Source organism: Jaculus jaculus, chromosome 5 (assembly GCF_020740685.1).
Source record: "Jaculus jaculus isolate mJacJac1 chromosome 5, mJacJac1.mat.Y.cur, whole genome shotgun sequence".
NCBI lineage: Eukaryota > Metazoa > Chordata > Mammalia > Rodentia > Dipodidae > Jaculus > Jaculus jaculus.
In genome coordinates this window covers 36810507-36831302 of record NC_059106.1, presented here as the reverse complement: position 1 = coordinate 36831302, position 20796 = coordinate 36810507, and the positions used below count along the sequence as shown (strand labels likewise).

The 20796-nt window shown below is 49.0% G+C and overlaps 1 protein-coding gene across 1 annotated transcript in view; it reads left to right on the top strand.

Moving 5' to 3' along the window:
* Nucleotides 1-7203: 7203 nt before the first annotated feature.
* C5H1orf159 (chromosome 5 C1orf159 homolog) overlaps nucleotides 7204-20796 on the top strand; it is a 49100-nt gene continuing 35507 nt past the window's right edge. Inside the window, exon 1 of the mRNA XM_045148875.1 lies at nucleotides 7204-7309. The gene's annotated coding sequence lies outside the window, so the exon portion shown is untranslated. The remainder of the gene's footprint in view (nucleotides 7310-20796) is intronic.

The following is a 20796-nucleotide window of genomic DNA, read 5'->3' as shown; positions in this document are numbered from 1 at the left end:
TGGGCTGCAAGGGCACCCTCCAGGAAGTCCTGTGGAGTGAGGCCAGTGTATTAGCCCTCACCCCTGCTCTTGAGCTGGGGCAGCAGGAAGTACCACCTCACTCTGGGTAAACATGGTATCCCCTGAGGCCCCCAGGCCTCCTGACTCCCGTTTTCTGGTACTTGTCTGGCTACTACTGACTCTTGACCAACCAGACCAGGTGTCTGCAGCTGAGACCTGCTGCCCTAGCCACAGGCAGAACCAGGCAGAGCGAGGCACAACCTCTCGGGAAGTGCCCAGGGGGCTAGAACTGGTTGAGGGGCAATGGACACCCTACCCTACCATTGGGGCTCCTCCTGTGACCCATACTGACACCACCTTGGTCCAAGCCCACAATGGTCCTGAGCATCTCCTAACCACTTAACATGTTCTCCAGCCCCTTCTCCCCTGAGTACTGCCCCTTCCCCTTGGACACCTGCATGTTTCTCCCTGTACCCGTGAGGGACTTCGCCTTGGTGCCCCTGCAGGCTGGTTGATGAGAACATCTGTCCAAGGCCTTAGGTGGCTGGCACAGCCTGGGACCTTTGAGGCCTCAGTGACATCAGAGAGGGGTCAGGATGAGGTGGTGGGGTCACAAAGTAGTCACTCTTGATCATGCACACCCTCTTTGCTTTTCTTCGTGGGAGGTGGGAGAACACTCTCCTGGGGACCCTTAGGCTGCTGTCATTCTCTTGCAGGTCATGAGTTGGGTTCAAGCATGACTGGCTGGGTCACAAGCTAGGGGCTGGGAGGAGTTAGAGGGTGTGGTTCAGTGCGGCAGATGACTTCTGAGGAGAAGGGTGGCAGGGTTTAGGGGCACTAGATGACCTTGGGGTAGCTGCTGCCCTAAATACAGGAGGAGTTTCTGAAGGCCTAGGCTGAGTAAAAACTAGGAAGTCTCTGCAGTGGCTGGTGCAGGGGAGGCTCCCGGGGCCTGTGAGAGCCAAAGCCCAGGTAGGATGGGCATGTGGGGCTCAGCTGCTCCTGCTGCATGTGAAAGCAGGAGGTAGGAACAGAGACAAGCTGAGAACTCTAACTCCTTCTGTGGGAACTCTGGGAGGCCTCACTGGGAAACTGCTCTGAATCAGTCCTGCCAAAGCTGAGTTGGGACCTTGTTTAGGCCTGCATTGCAGAGAAGGGAGACAGACCTATCCAGAAAGCCCATAGGATTAGGGCCCCCAGCCCCAGAGGCCAAGGGCCCTCCCTGCAGCAAACTGTGGAAACCAAACTGGTGTTCCAGTCTAAAGTCAGAGCCCTGTGCCTGGCAACGGTGCCAGGTGGGAGAGCTTGTCACCTGTTTTCTGCACTCCTCGGGCCCCAGGTGCTGCAGGTGGGCCCCAGGGTAGTAAGTGATGCAACCCAGGCCCAGAAATGTGGCCACGGTGGGCTATGGCCACATGCAGTGCTGGTGCCCACCTCTGGGACTCTGGCTCCTGGCAGACACCTGAGCCCAGCAGGTCTGGTGTAGCCTCTCAGTCCCTTCAGGTGCCCAGCTGCCCCAAGTCCTAAACTCTCTGTTCTTGCCAGCCAGACCCTTCCTCTTCCCCTCCCTTGCATAGTGGAGTCTTAATGAGGCCGCTGGGTCTCCACCCAAGTAATTGGTCTCCAAAGGAAAGTGTCATGGAGACAAAGATGCTAGGGCCTTTTGGGGGATAGGGAGTGAGAAAATCACCTCCCTTTTTCCACTCCTGCTGTCTAATTGTGCTCCAGGGTTACCCCCTCCCAGTACCAAGAAGGCTTGTTTTTCAGAGATGAAAGAGGGGAGGGGAGACTCACTGGATTCCCACTCCCAGGGGCAAAGGCCCACTTTGCTATGCCAGGGTGCTCAGATAGTTCTTGGAGCCAGTAATGGAGTGAGGGGATGGGGACAGAGGTGATAGGCTGGGGCAACCGAATTAGAGGTTGGTGTCCAGACTATTTACCCAGCAAGGGCTGGTGAGGTGGGGACTCAGGCAGGTTCTGAGTGTCTTGAGGGAGGGTGTAGGCATTTTATATCTGGATCCTGGCCTAACTGAGATGTGTGAAGTTGGAGGGTGTGTTTTGCAGTGGTGTTTCTAATTGGGATAAAATCACATGATATAAAACTAACCATTTTAAGGAGACAATTCAATGCTCTTCTGCATGCATGGCATTTCAGCTACCACCAGGTCTAGCTCCAGAGAAATCTCATCAGCCTGAAGGGAAACCTGCTAAGCGGCTTTTCTTAGTCCTGACCACCCTTTGTGCTGTCTCCAATGATTGGTTTGTTCTGGCCACTTCCTAGAAACAGTCACAGTACACACAGTAAAGGGGTTTTGCTGGGAACAGATATTTTAATACAAAATGGAGGCATCTGATGGGAAGATCACACACACACACATGCCATGAATAAGCCACCTTTTCTCAAACTGTGCGTAGAGGTTGGGCACCAGACTGTGAGTCCAACAGAGGAGGGGGAGTAGAGGCAGGGAGGGGGCGCTGGCTTCAGAGTGGAGGAAAGCCTCACTTAGGAAGTGGAGGACACATGCTTGGGTGCTGAGGGGGCAGAGATGGGCACCCAGCAAGAAGGGCCCACTAGGAGATTCCTGACAAGGTGATACATGATCATTTGGTGTCCACCCCAGCGAAAAAGAGATTGCCCTCAGGAGAGTGAGAAGAACAGGCACCTGAGGGGTACAAGTGTGCAATATGTCCTGTGAGCCCTACTTGGCCAGAAACTTGTTTCTCAACAAGGCTTTGGTAAATCTTGCTTTCATTTTGGAATGATGACTCAGGCCAAACAAATTCTATGATTGCACTAGCTGGGGTCAGAAACGGAGCACGCCTAAACACAGAGACTTGCTTTCCTAGCCATAGGTTAGCAGCCACTGCAGTGAGCACCTGCACCTGGAGACGTGGAAACCATGCTGCCCTCCCCCCCCCCCAAAAAAAAAAAAAACCATGATTTCCCATGGCTCCTCATTCAGGATAGCATTTACTGCAGCCAGAGACACCTGCAAGGCCAGGTAGTGACTTCTGATCAGTTGGTGTTTGGTGGTGCTGGGTGTCAAAGTCAGGGCCTCAAAAATACTAGGCAAGGGCTAGAGAGGGGGCCGGTGGTTAAAGGTACTTTCTTGCCTGCTGGCCCAGGTAGCTAATGGCTTCTGATCTGCTGGCTCGGGAAAGGCTGCCCCTTGCCCTCACCACCACATCCCACTAAAGTACAGTTTAAACTATTGTCTTCCTCTTCTTTCAAAACATGGACCTGAGGCTGGGTGTGTAGCTCTATGGCAGAGAGCTTGTCTAGTATTTAAAAAAAAAAAAAAAGATTTTATTTATTTGAGAGATAGAGAATAAGAATATGGGTGTGCCAGGGCTATTGCCACTGCATACAAAATCCAGACACATGAACCACTTTGTGCACCTGGCTTTACATAGAGACTGGGAAATTGAACCTCGGCCAGGAGCCTTTTCACTGAGCCACCTCTCCAGTCCTTGCCTAGTATTTCTGAGGCCCTGACTTTGATACCCAGCACCACCAAAAACCAACACACACACACTCACACACACACAGATTCAGTCAAGACCTGAACAAGACCCACTGTTCCTGACTTTGAGAACATGTGTTTGCCAAAACACGCACACATGCACACATTAAAAATGCTACCACTGGGCTGGAGAGATGGTTTAGTGGTTAAGGTGCGTGCCTACAAAGCCAAAGACCCAGGTTCTATTCCCCAGGACCCATGTAAAGCCAGATACATAAGGTGATGCACGTTTCTGGAGGAGTTCGTTTGCAGCGGCTGGAGACCCTGGCACACCCATTCTCTCTCTTTTTTTTTTTTTTTTTTTGATAGAGTCTCTCAAATAAATAAATAAATAAATAATTTTTTTAAAAAATGATACCATTGAGCTGAAGAGATGGCTTAGCAGCTAAGGTGCTTGCCTGCAAAGCCTAAGGACCCAGGTTTGATTCCTCAGAACCCAAGTAAGCCAGATGCACATGGTGGCAAATGTGTTTGGAGTTAGTTTGCAGTGGTTAGAGGCCCAGACATGCCCATTCTTTCTCTCTGTCTCTCTGTCTCTCTCTCTGATAAGTAAATAAATAAATAAGCAAAATATATTTTTAATTGCTGGGCATGATGGTACCTGCCTTTAATCCCAGCCCTCAGGAGGCTGAAGTAGGAGGATCACTGTGAGTTTAAGGCCAGCTTGAGACTAATTCCAAGTCAACCTGGGCTAGAGCAAGACCCTACCTCAACCCCCCCCCAAAAAAAGTTACCATTATGGGATGGAGAGATGGCTCAGCGGTTAAGGTGCTTGCCTGTAAAGCCTAAGGACCTGGGTTCTATTCCCCAGTTCCCACATAAAGCCAGATGCACAAGATGGTGCATGTACTGGAGTTATTTTGCAGTGACCAAAGGCCCTCCTCCTTCTTCCTTCCTTTCCCTGTCCTGATTCCTGTGTCCTTGGGAATGAACAAGATTGCTAATATTCAGTGCACAGGTACACAGGAAGTCATGGCTGGCTTCCTGTAGGAACAGAGGAGACCTTGTCAGTGCTTCCCAGTACCCAAGATGGAGAAAGTAGAGCCTGTGGAGTAAGAAAGCCTAGTTCTACAGCTGAGAGGGCCCGTCAAAGAGGGCCATAGACCTGCTGAGACCCCAGCAAAATAGTCTTGCTGCCCAGTTTTTTTTTTTTGTTTATGGGCCGCCCCACCTCCTCCCAGACCCTATGGACTTTGTCCCAGGCCAGCAGGAAGCAGAAAACCCAGAGAGGGTACACTAGGAAATGGGCTGTGAGAAGCCAAGCTGAGACAGAGTCCTCTACAAAGCTGTCTACTGTCCCCCCCACCCCCCCATCCATCCGCTTTCCACAGATCAAAAGCTAATGGGGCTGACTCCTGCCTGTGGGGAGGGGGCAGGTGCAGAAACCCAGGGTCACAGGCTGTGCCACACTTTGAGGATGTGCCTAGGGAGAGAGGTTTAAGGCTGCTCTCTACAAAGCCCCTTCCTGAAAGCCAGTCTAGTAGACTCAGCTGCTGAAGCCGACCCAGACCAGGCACGCCCGATGGGCTGCGGGTTCTAACCCTGAGAAGCGCAGTAGGGGGAGGGAGGTGGAGCACAATCCCACCGGCAGAGCACCACCTGGTCCCACGGAAACCAGGGGACTGAGGTGACTTCAGACCCGATGGGGGCTTGGCTGCGGAATTCCGGGGGCGGCGGGGGGATGCTGCCCCTCGCTGCGGCTGAGGTCTGAGGCCCGGGGTTCTCGGCCCTGCCCACGCGCTCCTGGCTCGGGTCCAGGGTCGTTGCGCGCCCGGGAGCCGAGACCCGCCCAGGGCCCGCGGGCGGGGCCGCCTTTGTGGCGGGCACCTGGCGGCTCGGGTTTCCTCCCGCCCAGCTGGCTCCGTGCCCGCCCGAACCCAGAAAGACCGGAAGGGGGCCACGCCCCCCCCAGCACCCCCACCCATTGTCAGCGGGAAACCGAGGCGGGGCGGGGCGGGGAGGCGCGGACAGGTGCGCGCGGGCTGAGCCCGGGAGGAGGCCCGGGGGCATCGCCCGCCCGCTGCCTGGCGTGCCCCGGGGCTGCGGGCTTCCGCGCGCGGCCCGGTCCTTGCCGAGGGCCGGTGGTTCTCCAGCGCGACACCCTTTCCGGCCGCGGCCCAGGCTCGGCCCGCGCTGGCGGGAAGGGTTGCGCGGCTTGGGAGCCGCGCCTTTGTTTGCCAGGGATCCGCACCTGCGCCCAATTAACCCAGACAAACGAAGGCAAGCATAAGAGGGCATCATCGTCAACAACAACAAAAGACCCTCGGCGGGGGGTGGGGGCTCTCCCACCACCTGGGCGCCTAGCCCAGCAGGTGCCCTCCTCACCCTTTCTGCCGCACCCCAGAAGCCTACTTTACAGGCAGGTTTTTGCTGTGCACTTCCCAAAGGGTGCGACCTTACCCCGCCTAAAGCCTGGGGACTCCCCCATCACCGCATGACCTGGCGCCTCACCTGAGATCCTGGGAGACCAGTACCAGCTGCCCCAGCCTGCCCGCTGCCCCCCACGATGCTCTCTACCTTTGGCTACCCAAGGAGTGCTAGAATGGGCTGAGTTTTGGGCACTTGGCTACAGAGATTTAGCCTGGAGGTATGACAGACATAGCCTCAGCCGCAGATCCACAAAATCCATCTCTTTTTCAGCCAGGAACATCCTTGTTTTCCCCATGCCTGACCTTGCTCTGGGTAGCTTCTGCTTTTCCCCCAAACCCCTCAACCCAGCCCGTCTTCCTATTGTGGACTTTGAGGTTCCTTCCCAGGGCAAGGCCATCAGATATCCTGCTGACAACGTCCCCCAGGTGTCTGCTCAGCACCTGCTCGGCAGCAGCTTCCGGTGCAAGCTTGATCCTCAGCCCTCACTTGGATTCTCGGAGCTTTGCCCTCCCCTTGCCAGCTGCTGCCCCACACCACACAGGCCGAGGGTTGAGTAGCCACTCCCATAAGCCCCCGCCTAAACAATGCTCAGAGACTGGCAGACTACCTGCTCCTTTTAGCCTTGCTGGGCACACAGTATTAACCAGGTCCCAGCCTCTGCTGCTGCTCTCTGACCCAAGCTCTAGTCACTGGATAGAGAGACACATTTCTGATTTTAAAATAAAAAAACAAAGCCAGGTGTGATGGTGCAAAGGTAGGAAGAGCGCTTTGAGTTCGAGGCCTCCCAGAGACTACATATTCCAGGCTGATCTGGAATTCACTATGTAGTCTCAGGATGGCTTCATACTCACCATGATCATCCTCTGACCTCTGCCCCCCTCCCCGAGTGCTGGGATTAAATGTGTGTGCCATTACGCCTGGCTGAACTTTTTAAAGAAAACAAAACACTTTGTATTCAAGAATATTTATTTCCCCACCTACAGGGGCAAATCCAGGGAACTGCCACATCTAAGCCATCTGAGGACGCTGGTGCTATACATAGACTGATGGGGGGAAGGGAGTACTTCAGAGCACCTGACACCCTTGGAGAGAAGGTTCAGACCCCTCCTTGAGAGGCAGCCAGGCCACCTTGTGCAGCTAGGTTCAAGGCCATGGGTTAATCATACTTGGGAGCAAGTGAAAGATTAAAATGTAAAATGAGAGGTGGCTGCCTTCCCAGTTTCCCCTTCCAAGGAAGGCTGAGGACAATGGCAAAGGCAGGTCATCTATAAGACCAGACAGGTGGTCTGCACTGGCTAGCCAGCCACCTTGCATCAAGACAGGCAACATCCACGCATAAGGAACTGCCCACTGGGAAGGACACACCAGGGACAGCAGACTGACCAGCCTCACCCAAAGCTGCAGGACCTCTGAATGTGAGTGTACTTGGAGATGGGCCTTAGAGAATGAAGTACTAGTGTAGCCCTTGTCCAGTCTGACCAGAATCCTCAGAGAGAGATCAGGACATCCACAAGACATGAGAGAAGAGCAAGTGCAGAAGAAAGACCATGTGAAGACATTCAAAAATGTGCCAGGGGCTGGGTGTGGTGGCGCACGCCTTTAATCCCAGCACTCGGGAGGCAGAGGTAGGAGGATTGCCATGAGTTCAAGGCCACCCTGAGATGACAGAGTTTATTCCAGGTCAGCCTGGACCAGAGTGAGACCCTACCTCGGGAAAAAAAAAAAAAAAAAGGTGCCAGGGATGGCTGTGGTGGCAGACGCCTTTAATCCCAGCACTCTGGAGGCAGAGGTATAGGAGGATCGCTGTGAGTTCTAGGCCAGCCTGAGACTACATAGAGAATTCCAGGTCAGCCTGAGCTAGAGTGAGAACACGATCTCAAAAAAAAAAAAAAAAAAATTAAAAGAGTGCTGGGAAGAGAGGCCTAAAGAAACAGCCCTGCTAGCACCTTAAACTTAGCCTGTAGCCCCCAGAACTGTGAGAAAATAGTAGGTTATACTATTGCTGAACTCTTCGATGTGTTTTTTTTTAAAATATATGTTATATGTGTATATTTTTTAAAAATATATGTTATTTATTTGAAAGAGAGAGAATGGGCATGCCAAGGCCTCCAGCCACTGCAAATGAACTCCAGACGCATGTGCCCCCTTAATCTGGTTTACGTGGGTCCTGGAGAATCGAACTGGGATCCTTTGGCTTTGCAGGCAAACGCTTTAACTGATAAACCATCTCTCCAGCCCTGTTCTTTGTTTGTTTGTTTGTTTTTGATTTTGTTTTTGTTTCTGTTTTCTTTTTTTGAGGTAGGGTCTCACTGTAGCCCAGGCTGACCTGGAATTCACTCTGTATTCTCAGGGTGGCCTTGAATTCACAGCCTTCCTGTGATCCTCCTACCTCTGCCTCCTGAGTGCTGGGATTAAAGGCGTGCACCACCACGCCTGGTTGGTATTTTTTTTTTATTTTTTTATTTTTTTTTTAGTAGCAGCTTGATCTAATTCACACCCACCTAGCCTTGAGAATGTTCCCTCAGCTTCCCACCAGGCATGGCAGGAGACTGCAGGAATGCCTTCATGGGGCCTGGGCATCCTGGTCAGACTCAGACACCCTTTCTGGGGTAGCCTTGGAGTGTCAGGCGCAGACAAAGTTTATACTAAGGTCTACAGACATCTGACTCTTGGCTGATGCGACCAGATGGCCTCCCTGAGGCAAAGGGTCCACACTCAAGCCCTTCAGAGGGGCTTCTTTGCCTTTTGGCCAACAGATATATCCAACACGACCTCAGCTGAGGCATCTTGAGATGCTCTTGGTAGGACTCAGGGTTCACAGCTGCCAGCTGCCTATGTGCATCATTTAACCTCAAGTCAGATTGGCTTTTTGGCTTCCCTGGAAACAGCAGCTCCTTCCCTGTTAACACTCAAGGTGGGAACCCAGTCTCAGGCTCTGGCTAAGTCCCTATTCCACATTTGTGCTTCCCTGACATTGATTCCTAGTCAAGTCCCATGACTCCAGATGTGCTCAATGGACACCTCACTCTTTATCCTAAACTGGGCATGGTGGTGCACGTCTTGAATCCCAGCTCCTGATAGGCAGAAGTAGGAGGATCACTGTGAGTTTGAGGCCACCCTGAGATTGCTTAGTGAATTCCAGGCCAGCCTGTGTCAAAGCGAGACCTTACCTTGAAAAAACAATTACATATATATTATTTGCAAAGAGAGAGAGAGAATGGGTGTACCAGGGCCTCTTGCCATCGCAAAAAATACTCCAGATACATGTGCCACCTTGTGCATTTGTTTTTACGTGGGTACTAGGGAATTGATCCCAGGCCGTCAGGCTTGGCAGACAAGTGCCTTAACTGCTAAACCATCTCTCTAGCCCCCATTGGTTTTTCTTGAGGATTTTAAGAGCAATCAGCACAACATTGAATGTAACCATTTGTCATGGTTGTGAAAATATTTTCCCACATCTGTGGTTTGCTGCTTTGCTTATGGAATGCTTTGCTTTGCTAAAGTTTTTACTTTGATACAGTAAATGTAACTGTGAGGCAATTTGGAGGTAGATGTTACAGTATTTTTATATTTTGTACAGAGTCTGTACAAAGAGAAGAAAACTAAAACCAAGACAAAACAAAACCTATAAACTCTTATTACTACGCTCAAAGAAATAAGACAAAATAGCTGGGTGTGGTGGCGCACGCCTTTAATCCCAGCACTTGGGAGGCAGAGGTAGGAGGATCGCTGTGAGTTCAAGACCGCCCTGAGACTACATAGTGAATTCTAGGTCAGCCTGAGCTAGAGTAAGACCCTACCTCAAACACCGTCCTCCCCCAAAGAAATAAGAAAAAATATTGTGACCATGGAAGAAGATTAGAATGCTATAAAAGAAGTACAAAAGGAGAAGTATAAAAGAAGTATAGTAGGAAAAAAATGAGCTTGGGGAAATTAGTATGATCTACAACAGTTGGAGGAACTGGGGAGATGGCTCAGGGATTTAGACTGTTTGCTGCTTAAGCATGAAAACATAGGCTTGAGTTTGATTGTCTCAGAACACACATTTTTTAAAAACCTGGGAGGGGCTGGAGAGATTGCTTAGTGGTTAAGGCACTTGCCTGCAAAGCCTAAAGACCCAGTTTTGATTCTCTTGTACCCATGCAAATCCAGATGCACAAAGTGGCACATGCATCTGGAGTTCATTTGCAGTGGCTAGAGGCTTTGGTACACTCATTCTCTTCTCTCTTTCCTTACAAATAAATTAAATTAAAAATTTAAAAATTTATTAAAGAAATGCTGGGAGCAGGGCATGGTGGCATATACCTTTAATCCCAGCACTCAGGAGGCAGAGATAGAACTGCTGTGAGTTCAAGGCCAGCCTGGGACTACAGAATGGGATTTGGTCAGTCTGAGAAAAGCTGGGTATGGTCATACATGTCTGTAACTCCAGTCTACAGAGAATGGAGATGAAGACGGAGAATTTCTTGCTGAAAACTATAACAGTGGGGGAGTACAAAAAAACACACAGGGGCTGGAGAGATGGCTTAGTGGTTAAGCGCTTGCCTGTGAAGCCTAAGGACCCCAGTTTGAGGCTCAATTCCCCAGGACCCACGTTAGCCAGATGCACAAGGGGGCACACACATCTGGAGTTTGTTTGCAGTGGCTGGAGGCCCTGGCACACCCATTGTCTCTCTCTCTCTCCCCCTCTTTCTCTCTCTGTCACTCTCAAATAAATAAAAATAAGCAAAAAAAAAAAAAAAATTTAAAACACACACACAAAGCAGCTCCAGGTTGAAGGTGGGACCCTGTCTCAAAGAAGTACACAGTTGAGTGACAGGAATGGCTCCAGAAGTCCTCCTTTAGCCACCACATGCTTCTGCATGCACACACATGCATATTCACACCACACTATACCACACTTATTACACATACACACACACAAATACGCCAGGTGTGGTGGCACACACCTTTAATCTCAGCACTCTGGAGGCAGCCCCTGATAAATTTTTTAAAATTTATTTTTGAAATGCCGAGAGCAGGGCACGGTGGCACAAGCCTTTAATCCCTTTAATCACTCGGGAGGCAGAGATAGGAGGATTGCTGTGAGTTTAAGGCCATCCTGAGACTACATAGTGAATTCCAGGTCAGCCTGAGCAGAATTTGAAGGATAAATGTGAGTTCAAGGCCAGCCTGAGACTACATAATGAATTCCAGGTCAGCCTGGGTTAGAGCAAGACCCTACCTCAAAAAAACAAAACAATTCAAAAAGGTTTGGAGAGATGGTTTAGTGGTTAAGGCACTTGCCTGCAAAGCCAAAGGACCCAGGTTTAACGCCCCAGGACCCACGTAAGCCATATATATGCACAAGGGGGCGCACATGTCTGGACTTCTTTTGTGGTGGCTGGAGACCCTGGAGCATCCATTCTCTCTGTGTCTCTGACTCTGTCTCTCTCTCTCAAAAAAAAACGGGGGGGGGGTGGCAGGAGCGGTACCTGGAGCTATGGCTTAGTGGTTAAGGCATTTGCTTGCAAAACTAAAGGACCTAGGTTCAATTTTCTAGGACACAAGTCAGATGCACAAGATGGCACATACATCTGGAGTTTGTTTGCAGCGGCTGGAGGCCCTGGTGCACCCATTCTCTACCTGCTTCTCTCTCTCTCAAATAAATTTAAAAAATTAAATTTTAAAAATGATTAAAAAAAATTTGAGGGCTGGAGAAATGGCTTAGCGTTTAAGGCATTTGTCTGCAAAGCCAAAGGACCCAGGTTCAATTCTCCAGGACCCACGTAAGTACAAGGGGGTACATGCATTTGGAGTTTGTTTGCAGTGACTAGAGCCCTGGTGTGCCCATTCTCTCTTTCTCTCTGTCAAATAAATAAATATATATATATTGAAAACATTTTTTTGAAAGCTGGGTGGTGATGGCGCATGCCTTTAATTCCAGCACTTTGGAGGCAGCCTGTGCTAGAACAAGACCTTACCTCGAAGAAAAAAAAAAAAAAAAACAGTTGGAGGTTGGATATGGTGCATTCCTAAATTCCCAGGACTCAGGAAGCAGGACTTGGTGACATGATCCTGTTTCAAAACATGAAGAAGGAAGGAAGGAAGGAAAGAAAGAAAGAAAGGAAGGAAGGAAGGAAGGAAGGAAGGAAGGAAGGAAGGAAGGAAGGAAGGAAGGAAAGGAAAGGGAAGGGAAGGAAAGAAAAGAAAAGAAAAGAAAAGAAAAGAAAGAGAGAGAGAAAGAAAAAAAAAAGAGAGAGGTGGGGGAAAGGAAGGAATAAAGGAAGGGAGCCACAGCTCCTTAGAAGTTAAGTAGAAGGATAAGAAATGGAAAATACAGGACCAGGCCAAATCTCAATGTTTACCAGAGAAACTAAAAACAGAGAAAGCAGAAAAGAGGAAATAATAAATTCAAAGAAATTCCCCTTGCTAGGTACGGTGGAAGTATGAGTCTGAAATCCCAGCACTTGGGTAGGATAGGCAGGAGAATCAGAAGTTCAAACCAGCCTTGGCTACATATCTAGTTTGAAGGCAGCCTGGGCTACAAGAGAACCTGTCTCAACCAAAAACCAACAAAAAAAGAAAAGAAAAGGGAAGGGGAGGGGAGGGGAAAGGAGAAGAGAAGAGAGGAGAGGAAGGGAAGAGAAGAGACGAACTGAAGGGCAGAGGTTTCCAGATTAGAAGAACCACAGGGCACCTAGCAGAAGGGAGAACAAACCCACATGAAGGTTCATATGGGTGAAATGTTAGAATCATGCAGACAAAAGTCCCCAAACTTTCCAGAGGGAAAAGACAAAAACCAAGTGTAATAGTTGCACTCAGTCTATGCGGGTAACCAATGGCCTTCTGATTGGATAAAATTACCACTCAGTGGGTGAATTCATAGCTGGTACTGGGAATTATGTCAGAATCCTATGAAGATGATGGTCATAGATTCCAGAGAAAAGCTCCCACTAATCTTTGGCTAGAAAGAGTGGCTACACCCATCAAAACAGTCTCCTATTATCTATGCCTATCCCCTTTAATCCATGCTGCTCTCACTCTCAGTTGGAGAATCTGTTTTCTTTTTTATAGAAGGCATTGAAAACCAACGAGAACCAAAATCCATCAACATGACAAGAAAATATATCATGAGATGAGCCCCCTCTTGCACATCAGCCAGGGTCCAGGTGATACCACAGAGGAAATGGTTAGTTAAACATGAGTGCTGCTCTCTTGCTGAGCCTGACAACCTGCACCAGGGTGATGGTGACAGACACTGCGGATACTCAAAACATCACAGCAGACAACCACCAAGGCTCAGGAAACATTGTGGAAGAAGGGGGTGTAAAGATTGTAAGAGCCACAGGGTAGGAAGGAGTATCTAGAGGCATTGCCCATCCCCCGCCAACAAGGACTGACCGCTGCATTCATAACCCATAACCCAGTGGGTGAATACCAGTAACCCCACTGAGGAGGGCCCTCGGTGGAATGGGGATGGGGGAACAGGGGATATAATAGGATAATGTGAAGGGAATGGGACCAACACATGATTTGTCCATACAAAAAAAGTTTCTAACTAATTAAAAAAAAAAGGTATCACTCATGTTCTCAGCCCCAAAGGGACTCAACCCATCTAGTGTCCAAATGGGATCATGAGGGCTGGAGAGATGGCTTAGCGGTCAAGCGCTTGCCTGTGAAGCCTAAGGACCCCGGTTCGAGGCTCGGTTCCCCAGGACCCACGTTAGCCAGATGCACAAGGGGGCGCAGGCGTCTGGAGTTCGTTTGCAGTGGCTGGAAGCCCTGGCGCGCCCATTCTCTCTCTCTCTCTCTCTCTGTCTCTTTCTCTGTCTCCGTCACTCTCAAATAAATAAATAAATAAATGAACAAATGGGATCATGAAATAATACATTTAAAGCCACATGCTTCCCACATTGCCTTTTCAGGTCACACTTCACTATGTTAAGAAACAACCCAAGAAAGAAGAAGAAAAAAGAGGCATGAGACCCAGGGAGTCTGGTAGGGGAGGCTTGGAACTCTTTAGGGTGAAGAGCATGGCTGTCTCAGTATGCCAGCCCTACCCCCAAGCCCGGGAGAAGTCAGCCAGAGAGGCCTCCTCAGAAATGCCCAGTGTGGATGAATTAGTAATGAGCTCACAGAAAACTAAGCAAGAAGAAAGGAAGGAGAAAGACAATTATTAACTCTGTGGAAAAAAGCACAAGGGCTCAGGCTACAACAAGTACCAGAAGATATAGGCCCCTTGAACGCAAATAACTGAGCTCTGAGCGCAACTGTGGGGAAGATAGGAAACCTAAGGGTGCGCAGAGGTGGGATGGGACGTGAGAGGAAGACAAACACCCTGTTATCCAGGTGAGGCCTGTGAGTAGCAGCTTGTCGCCCTGTCAGGTGGAGGTGAACCCCACTAGGGTTAGGGATTACCAAGGTGTAGCCAAGAGGTTGTTGGTCCTACTCTTGTAAAATATTTTGTCTCTTAAACAACATTGAGTATCGCTAATAGAAAATGAACGTAAGCCGGGCGTGATGGCACACGCCTTTAATCCCAGCACTAGGGAGGCAGAGGTAGGAGGATCGCCATGGGTTCAAGGCCACCCTGATACTACATAGTGAATTCCAGGTGAACCTGAGCTACAGCAAGACCCTACCTCGAAAAATAATTTTTTTTAAAGAAAATGAAAGTAAAAGTTATGTTGGTTCACAGTGTGAGCTGGGAGTGGTTGAAATGATGCTGCTGTGACTGGTAACTATCAGCTGAAACTTGGCTGTGAAAAGCTGTTCTTGTTTGCAAGGACATGTCTCCAATCACCTTCTCTACTCTTTTTACATTTTACACTACCTCTTGTTTGTATGGTTGATATTGGCTGGGTTTTCCTGTCACAGCACAGCCTCGCATGGTACAGCTTCCCCCATCCAAATGCACTGCCCTCCCCAAGGCCTCCTGCCTGGCAGAGTCCAGGAGCCTTGCATTTGAGGCAGGTCCACTCCTGTGGCTCACTGGACTTATGAATCCCCACAGGACTGAATTTAAGCTTTGATAAAGCAAGCTGGGGACACCCAGACCTGTCTGATTCCAGATCCCATACTTACAGAGCAATTCACATACATATGCATGCAACGTAGAGAATGGAAGCAGTTTGTTTTCCTCATAAGCAGTCCAGAGCACCAGGCGCAGGCTGAATGCAGCTGGGTCAGTTTAGAGTTTCACAACCATCTTTTCTTATGGGAAGCTTAAGACACCCACAAAATGTCATGGTGGTTCAAGAACCCTCAACTTTTCCCTAGGAGCACGTGGCCTTTGAATTTCCCACAGGCCACAGTCGTGAGGGAGGAAAGAACAGACCCCCAGTTGTCATAGCAATTTTCAAATGACCCAACCCTCACCCCACCAGCCACCACACACTGGAAGTGGTCACAGCTTTCTGGAAACCCCGCTGGTCTCTACAGAAAGGGCCTCTTCTTCCACAGGCTTGTGTCTCCGCCTGACCTGCCCTGGCAAACACTCCCTCAGGACACTGACACCTAGACATGGGGCCAGAAGAAAAGCTTTTAGGGCAGGGCCTTTGGGCTGTTCAGAAGCATGGAGGTAACTATGATAAGAGCAAGCCCACAGACAACTGCTCTCAATTCCCCACAGACTCCAGTGGAGTCTCAGTCCTACCTGGTCCTAGGGCAGCGGGTGCCGTGTGGGCGAGAATGGCTGTCTTATCACGGCCTGGCCGGGTGGAATGTGGTGGAAACCTTTGCCTGGTACAACCGCTACTGCTCCACAGCCCAGGAATTTTACGTTGAATAATTTTTAACTTCTGCTCTGAGAGAGAGAGAAAAAAAAAAAAAACAGGGTTTGTGTATAGTGTCCATCTACACAGGAATGCCAAAGGGCTTTCATTGAAAAGTGAAGACCTGGGAATAATGAGGAAAGCTTGCCTTGAAGAAACAGGAAAATGAACAGCAAAAAAGATCAGAAAACCTGGGTATGGTGGCACACTTGGGAAGCAGAAGTAAGGATCACCATGAGTTTGAAGCCACCCTGAAACTACATAGTGAATTCCAGGTCAGCCTGGGCTACAGCGGGACCCTACCTCAAAAAAAACAAGAAAGAAAAAGGAAGAAAGTGGTAGGTGGATGGCTCAGTGTTTAAAGGTGTTTGCATGCAAGCCTGCTAGCCTAGGTTCAATACCCACATAAAACTAGATGTGCAAAGTGGCACATGCATCTGGGGTTTGTAGTGGCAAGAGGCCCTGCTGTGCCTATTCTCTCTCTTACCCTCCACTTCTGCTTTCAGATAAATAAGTAATTATTTTGTGGTTTTTAAAAATTAACTTAATTTATTTATTTGAGGGAGCAAGAGAGAAAGAGAGAGGGAGGGAGAGAGAGAGATTGAGAATAGGTGTGCCAGGGTCTCCAGCCACTGCAAACAAACTCCAGACGCATGCATCACCTTGTGCATCTGGCTTAAGTGGGTCCTGAAGAATCAGACCAAGGTCCTTTGGCTTTTCAGTCAAACACCTTAACCGCTAAACCATCTCTCCAACCCCCCCCCTTTTTTTTTTTTGGTTTTTCGAGGTAGGGTCTCACTCTATTCCATGCTGACCTGGAATTCACTATGGAGACTCAGGGTGGCCTCGAACGTGCACCACCATGCCTGGCCATGTTTTGTTTTTTGAAGGTAAGATCTTATCCTAGTTCAGGCTGACCTGGAATTCACTATGTCATCTCAGGGTGACCTCAAACTCACGATGATCCTACTACTTCTTCCTCCTGATTGCTAGTATTAAAGGTATATGCCACCATACTCTGCCTAAATAATTTTTTGTTTGTTTGTTTTTTTTAAGATCTCACTCTAGCTCAGGCTGACCTAGAATTCACTGTGTAGTCTCAGGGTGGCCTTGAACTCACGGTGATCCTCCTACCTCTGCCTCCCAAGTGCTGGGATTAAAGGCATGCACCACCATACCCGGCATTAATAATTGTTTTAATTTTTTTACAAAAGATTTTATTTTTATTTATTTATTATAGTCAGAGGGAGAGAGTGACAGAGTGAGAATGGGCATGCCAGGGTTTCTAGCCACTGCAGACAAACTCCAGACGCATGTGTCACTATATATGCATCTGGCTTACGTGGGACCTGGAGAATTGAACCTGGGTCCTTAGCCTTCACAGGCATGCGCCTTAATTGCTAGGCCATCTCTCTAGCCCAATAATTGTTTTTTGTTTTTTTTTTTTAAAGAAAAAAATAGCCAGGTATAGTGGCTCATGGTAGCAGGATTACCATGAGTTCCAGGCCACCCTGAGACACCATAGTGAATTCCAAGTTAGCCTGGGCTAGAGCAAGACCCTACCTCGAAAAGAAAAGAAAGAAGGAAGGAAGGAAGGAAAGAAGGAAGGAAAAAAGAAAGAAAATAAATCAGTCCTAGGGGCTTATAAAGCCTGCTGGTATCCAGCCCTAGCTACCGAGTCTTGGTGAGTCCCGCCTTAAAGATGGTATCTTTTTTTCTGGGGAGAAGCAGAAGACATCCTAGAAGTGGGGGATCAACTCTCTCCGGGGGAGGACTGTATTTGCTGTTAGAGGTAGAAATGCCTTCCTCCATGTTGCTGGCTGCACTACTGGCTCTGTGGCTGTTCACTCTGCCTGCATCCCTGGCCCCTACATCAGTGAAGGAACCTATGACTTTTTTTTTTTTTTTTTTTGTTTTTCGAGGTAGGGTCTCCGTCTGGTCCAGGCTGACCTGGAATTAACTATGTAGTCTCAGGGTGGCCTCAAACTCTCGGCGATCCTCCTACCTCTGCTTCCCGAGTGCTGGGATTAAAGGCGTGAGCCACCACACCCGGCGAACCTATGACTTTTCAAGATCTTTGTACTACAGAGACTTCCCAGTCAGGTACCACTCTGAGCACTGCATCCAGCTTTCGCAATGCCTGTGTTCAGGATCTATCTCAGGGGAGGAGGAAGGGAAGGGGTCAATCTTCTTATCCAAACCTCAGGCCTGGCTAGGCATGGTGGTGGTGTGCGCCTTTAATTCCCAGCCCTCAGGAGGCAGAGGTAGGAGGATCGCTGTAAGTCCGAGGCCACCCTGAGACTACAGAGTGAATTATGGGTCAGCCTGGGCTAGAGCAAGACCCTACCTGAAGGGGAAAAAAAAAATCAAACCTTACGCCTGTTCCCTGCCTGTAGGTCATACCCCTCCCACCTTCGGTTAAAGATAAACTCAGCCTGGGCCCCTCATGGGAGGCTGAGGCGATGATAACATCAAGATTCTACAGCTGGGCAAGAGGAAGGCTGCCAATGGCTCCTCTGGACCCTGTGGCCACCTGCCCCAAATGATTGTCATAATCAATGAGTTGAAAAACTCCAATCCTGAAGCCAGACTTGTCCTTCAGAGACTATGTGTTTCACCACCTGTGAGAAAGGCATGCTAACTTCCATCCCAAGATCCCATGTGGGGAGTGTCTGCCTGCCAGGGTCACCAGAGCTGACACCATGAAAGAGCTGTGGTGGCTGCTCAACCCACTCTGTCTAGCTACATGGCCCGTGAGTCACTGCCATTATGAAGGCAGTTCTGTAAGTGGGTGGGCCCAGGGAGGCCAAGGGCAGGAAAGGTTATTAGCACTGTGATCTGTCGGAGCCCCTCACATCCCTGGATCCTGCTGACACTGTAATAACCTGGCCAGTGCCATCACTCCAGACTCACACAGGAGGTAGACTGCTATGGAGCTCTTAGGAACTCGTGGTCAGTTGGCTGGGCCCACCAAGAACAGATGTTATAGATTTACCTATCACACTGCAGATGGCCATGGATCCTCAGATAAGAGGGTCCTTGCTTTCACCTCAGGTGGGGGTTGCTGGCCTGCCATTGTGCCACTGAGCCCCATTTCCTGTGGACTGTCAGGTAAGGGTTATTTTAGATGTCAGTGCTCTCAATCTCAGGTACCATACCCTGGATCCTTTAAATCCCCCCTATTTCACCCAGCATCAGGTACAGGGTACATCTACTAGTTAGCCCCTGAGTATTGCCCATTCATGTACTAGGATATTGTCCCACACATAGCTCTACAGAAACACTCAATCTGGTTCATTAGGTCCTCTGTCAGACTTCCCTGTCTACACTGCCTATCAGCCCTGGAGTCCACACAAGCATCAGGGTTTGACCTGTGAGTGGTACCATCCCTTGGGCTAGGGTCCCAGACTGAATAAAAAAGAAAAAGCAAGCTGAGCATGAACATTCATCTCTCTGTTTCCTGATTGTGGACAACATAACCAGCCACCTACTGCTCCTGCCACCATGACCTCTTCCCTTAAATTATTTCTTGTCAGGTATTTGACTATAGTAATAAGAAAAAAGTAACTAACATACACATTATATGTGCTTTTCTGTCTAACTTCTTTAATTCTATTGATTTTTGTGTGTGTGTGTGTGTGTGTGTGTGTGTGTGTGTGTGTGTGTTAAAGTATATATAACAGCACACGCCTTTAATCCCAGCACTTGGAAGGCAGAAGTAGGAGGATCAGAGTGAATTCTAGGTCGGCCTGGGCTACAGCAATACCCTTCCTCGAAAAACAAACAAACAAACAAAAAGAAGTAAATATAACACAATGTACCATTTTAACAATTTTTGTTTGTTTTTCAAGGTAGGGTCTCACTCTAGCTCAGGCTGACCTGGAATTCACTATGTAGTCTCAGGGTGGCCTCAAATTCGTGGTGATCCTCCTACCTCTGCCTCTCGAGTGCTGGGATTAAAGGTGTGTGCCACCACACCCAGCCTTGAGAGGTGTAAATTCTATTGACACTTAAAAATACTTACATAAGGGCTGGAAAGATTGCTCAGCCATAAGGCACTTGCCTGCAAAGTCTAATAACCCGAGTTCAATTCCCCAGTAACCACATAAAGCCAGACACACAAAATGGCATGTGCATCCGGAGTTTGTTTGTAGTGGTCAGATGCCCTGGCATGCCCATTTTCTCTCTGTATGTCTGTCTCTCTTCTCTCTGACTCCCTCTGCTTGCAAACAATTTTTTAAAATACACCAGGTGTGGTGGCTCATGTCTTTAATCTCAGCACTTGGGAGGCAGAGGTAGGAGGATCTCTGTCAGTTCTAGGCCAGCCTGGGATGTAGTAAGTCCCTACCTTGACAAAACAAATAAACTTATTTGGGGCTAGGAAGATGGCACAATGGGCACTTGTTGCACAAGCATGAGCACTCTGATATGGCCTGAGCTCGATTCCTAGCACCCACATAAAAAGCTGGGCATGGTCACATAGACTTGTAACTTCATTCTGGTAGGGAGTGGAGACCAGAAAATTACTGGGGCTTACTGGTCAGCTGGTCTGACTGAAAATAGCAGCTCTGGGTTCAGTGAGAGACTCTGTCTCAAGGAAACACATGGATGATTGATAGAGGTGTATACAACTCCTCTGGCCTACACACACACGGGGTATGCACAGCTGCAAACACAGGCACACATCACTTCACACATATACACCATATCACACATGCTACACACTCATATAAACAAAAAAAAATGCTTAAACATCATTTCAGGAAGGAAAATCTGTGCACAGTGAAGAGATGGCATTTCGGAAAACTGACCATCACATGGGAGAAGAGAACATATCTCAGTGAGAAACACGACAGGAAAACTGTGTGATCAGTAGAATGTCTACAGAACTAAACCACTAGAACCTACATGCTCACCTGTTCTTCCTGCCAGGAAAGGACCCCCAAGAAGCTGGCCTTGGAGATATCAACCCCACAAGTCAGAGGAACTAGTGTGAAGCAGCGGGCTAACTTATAAAAGAACATAACTTGTGACCTGGGAAGACGGCTCAGCAGTTAAAGGCGCTTGCTTGCTAGCCTGCCGATCAGAGTTGGACCCCCCCTCCCACAACACCCACATAAAGCTGGACGCAAAATAACACACAAATG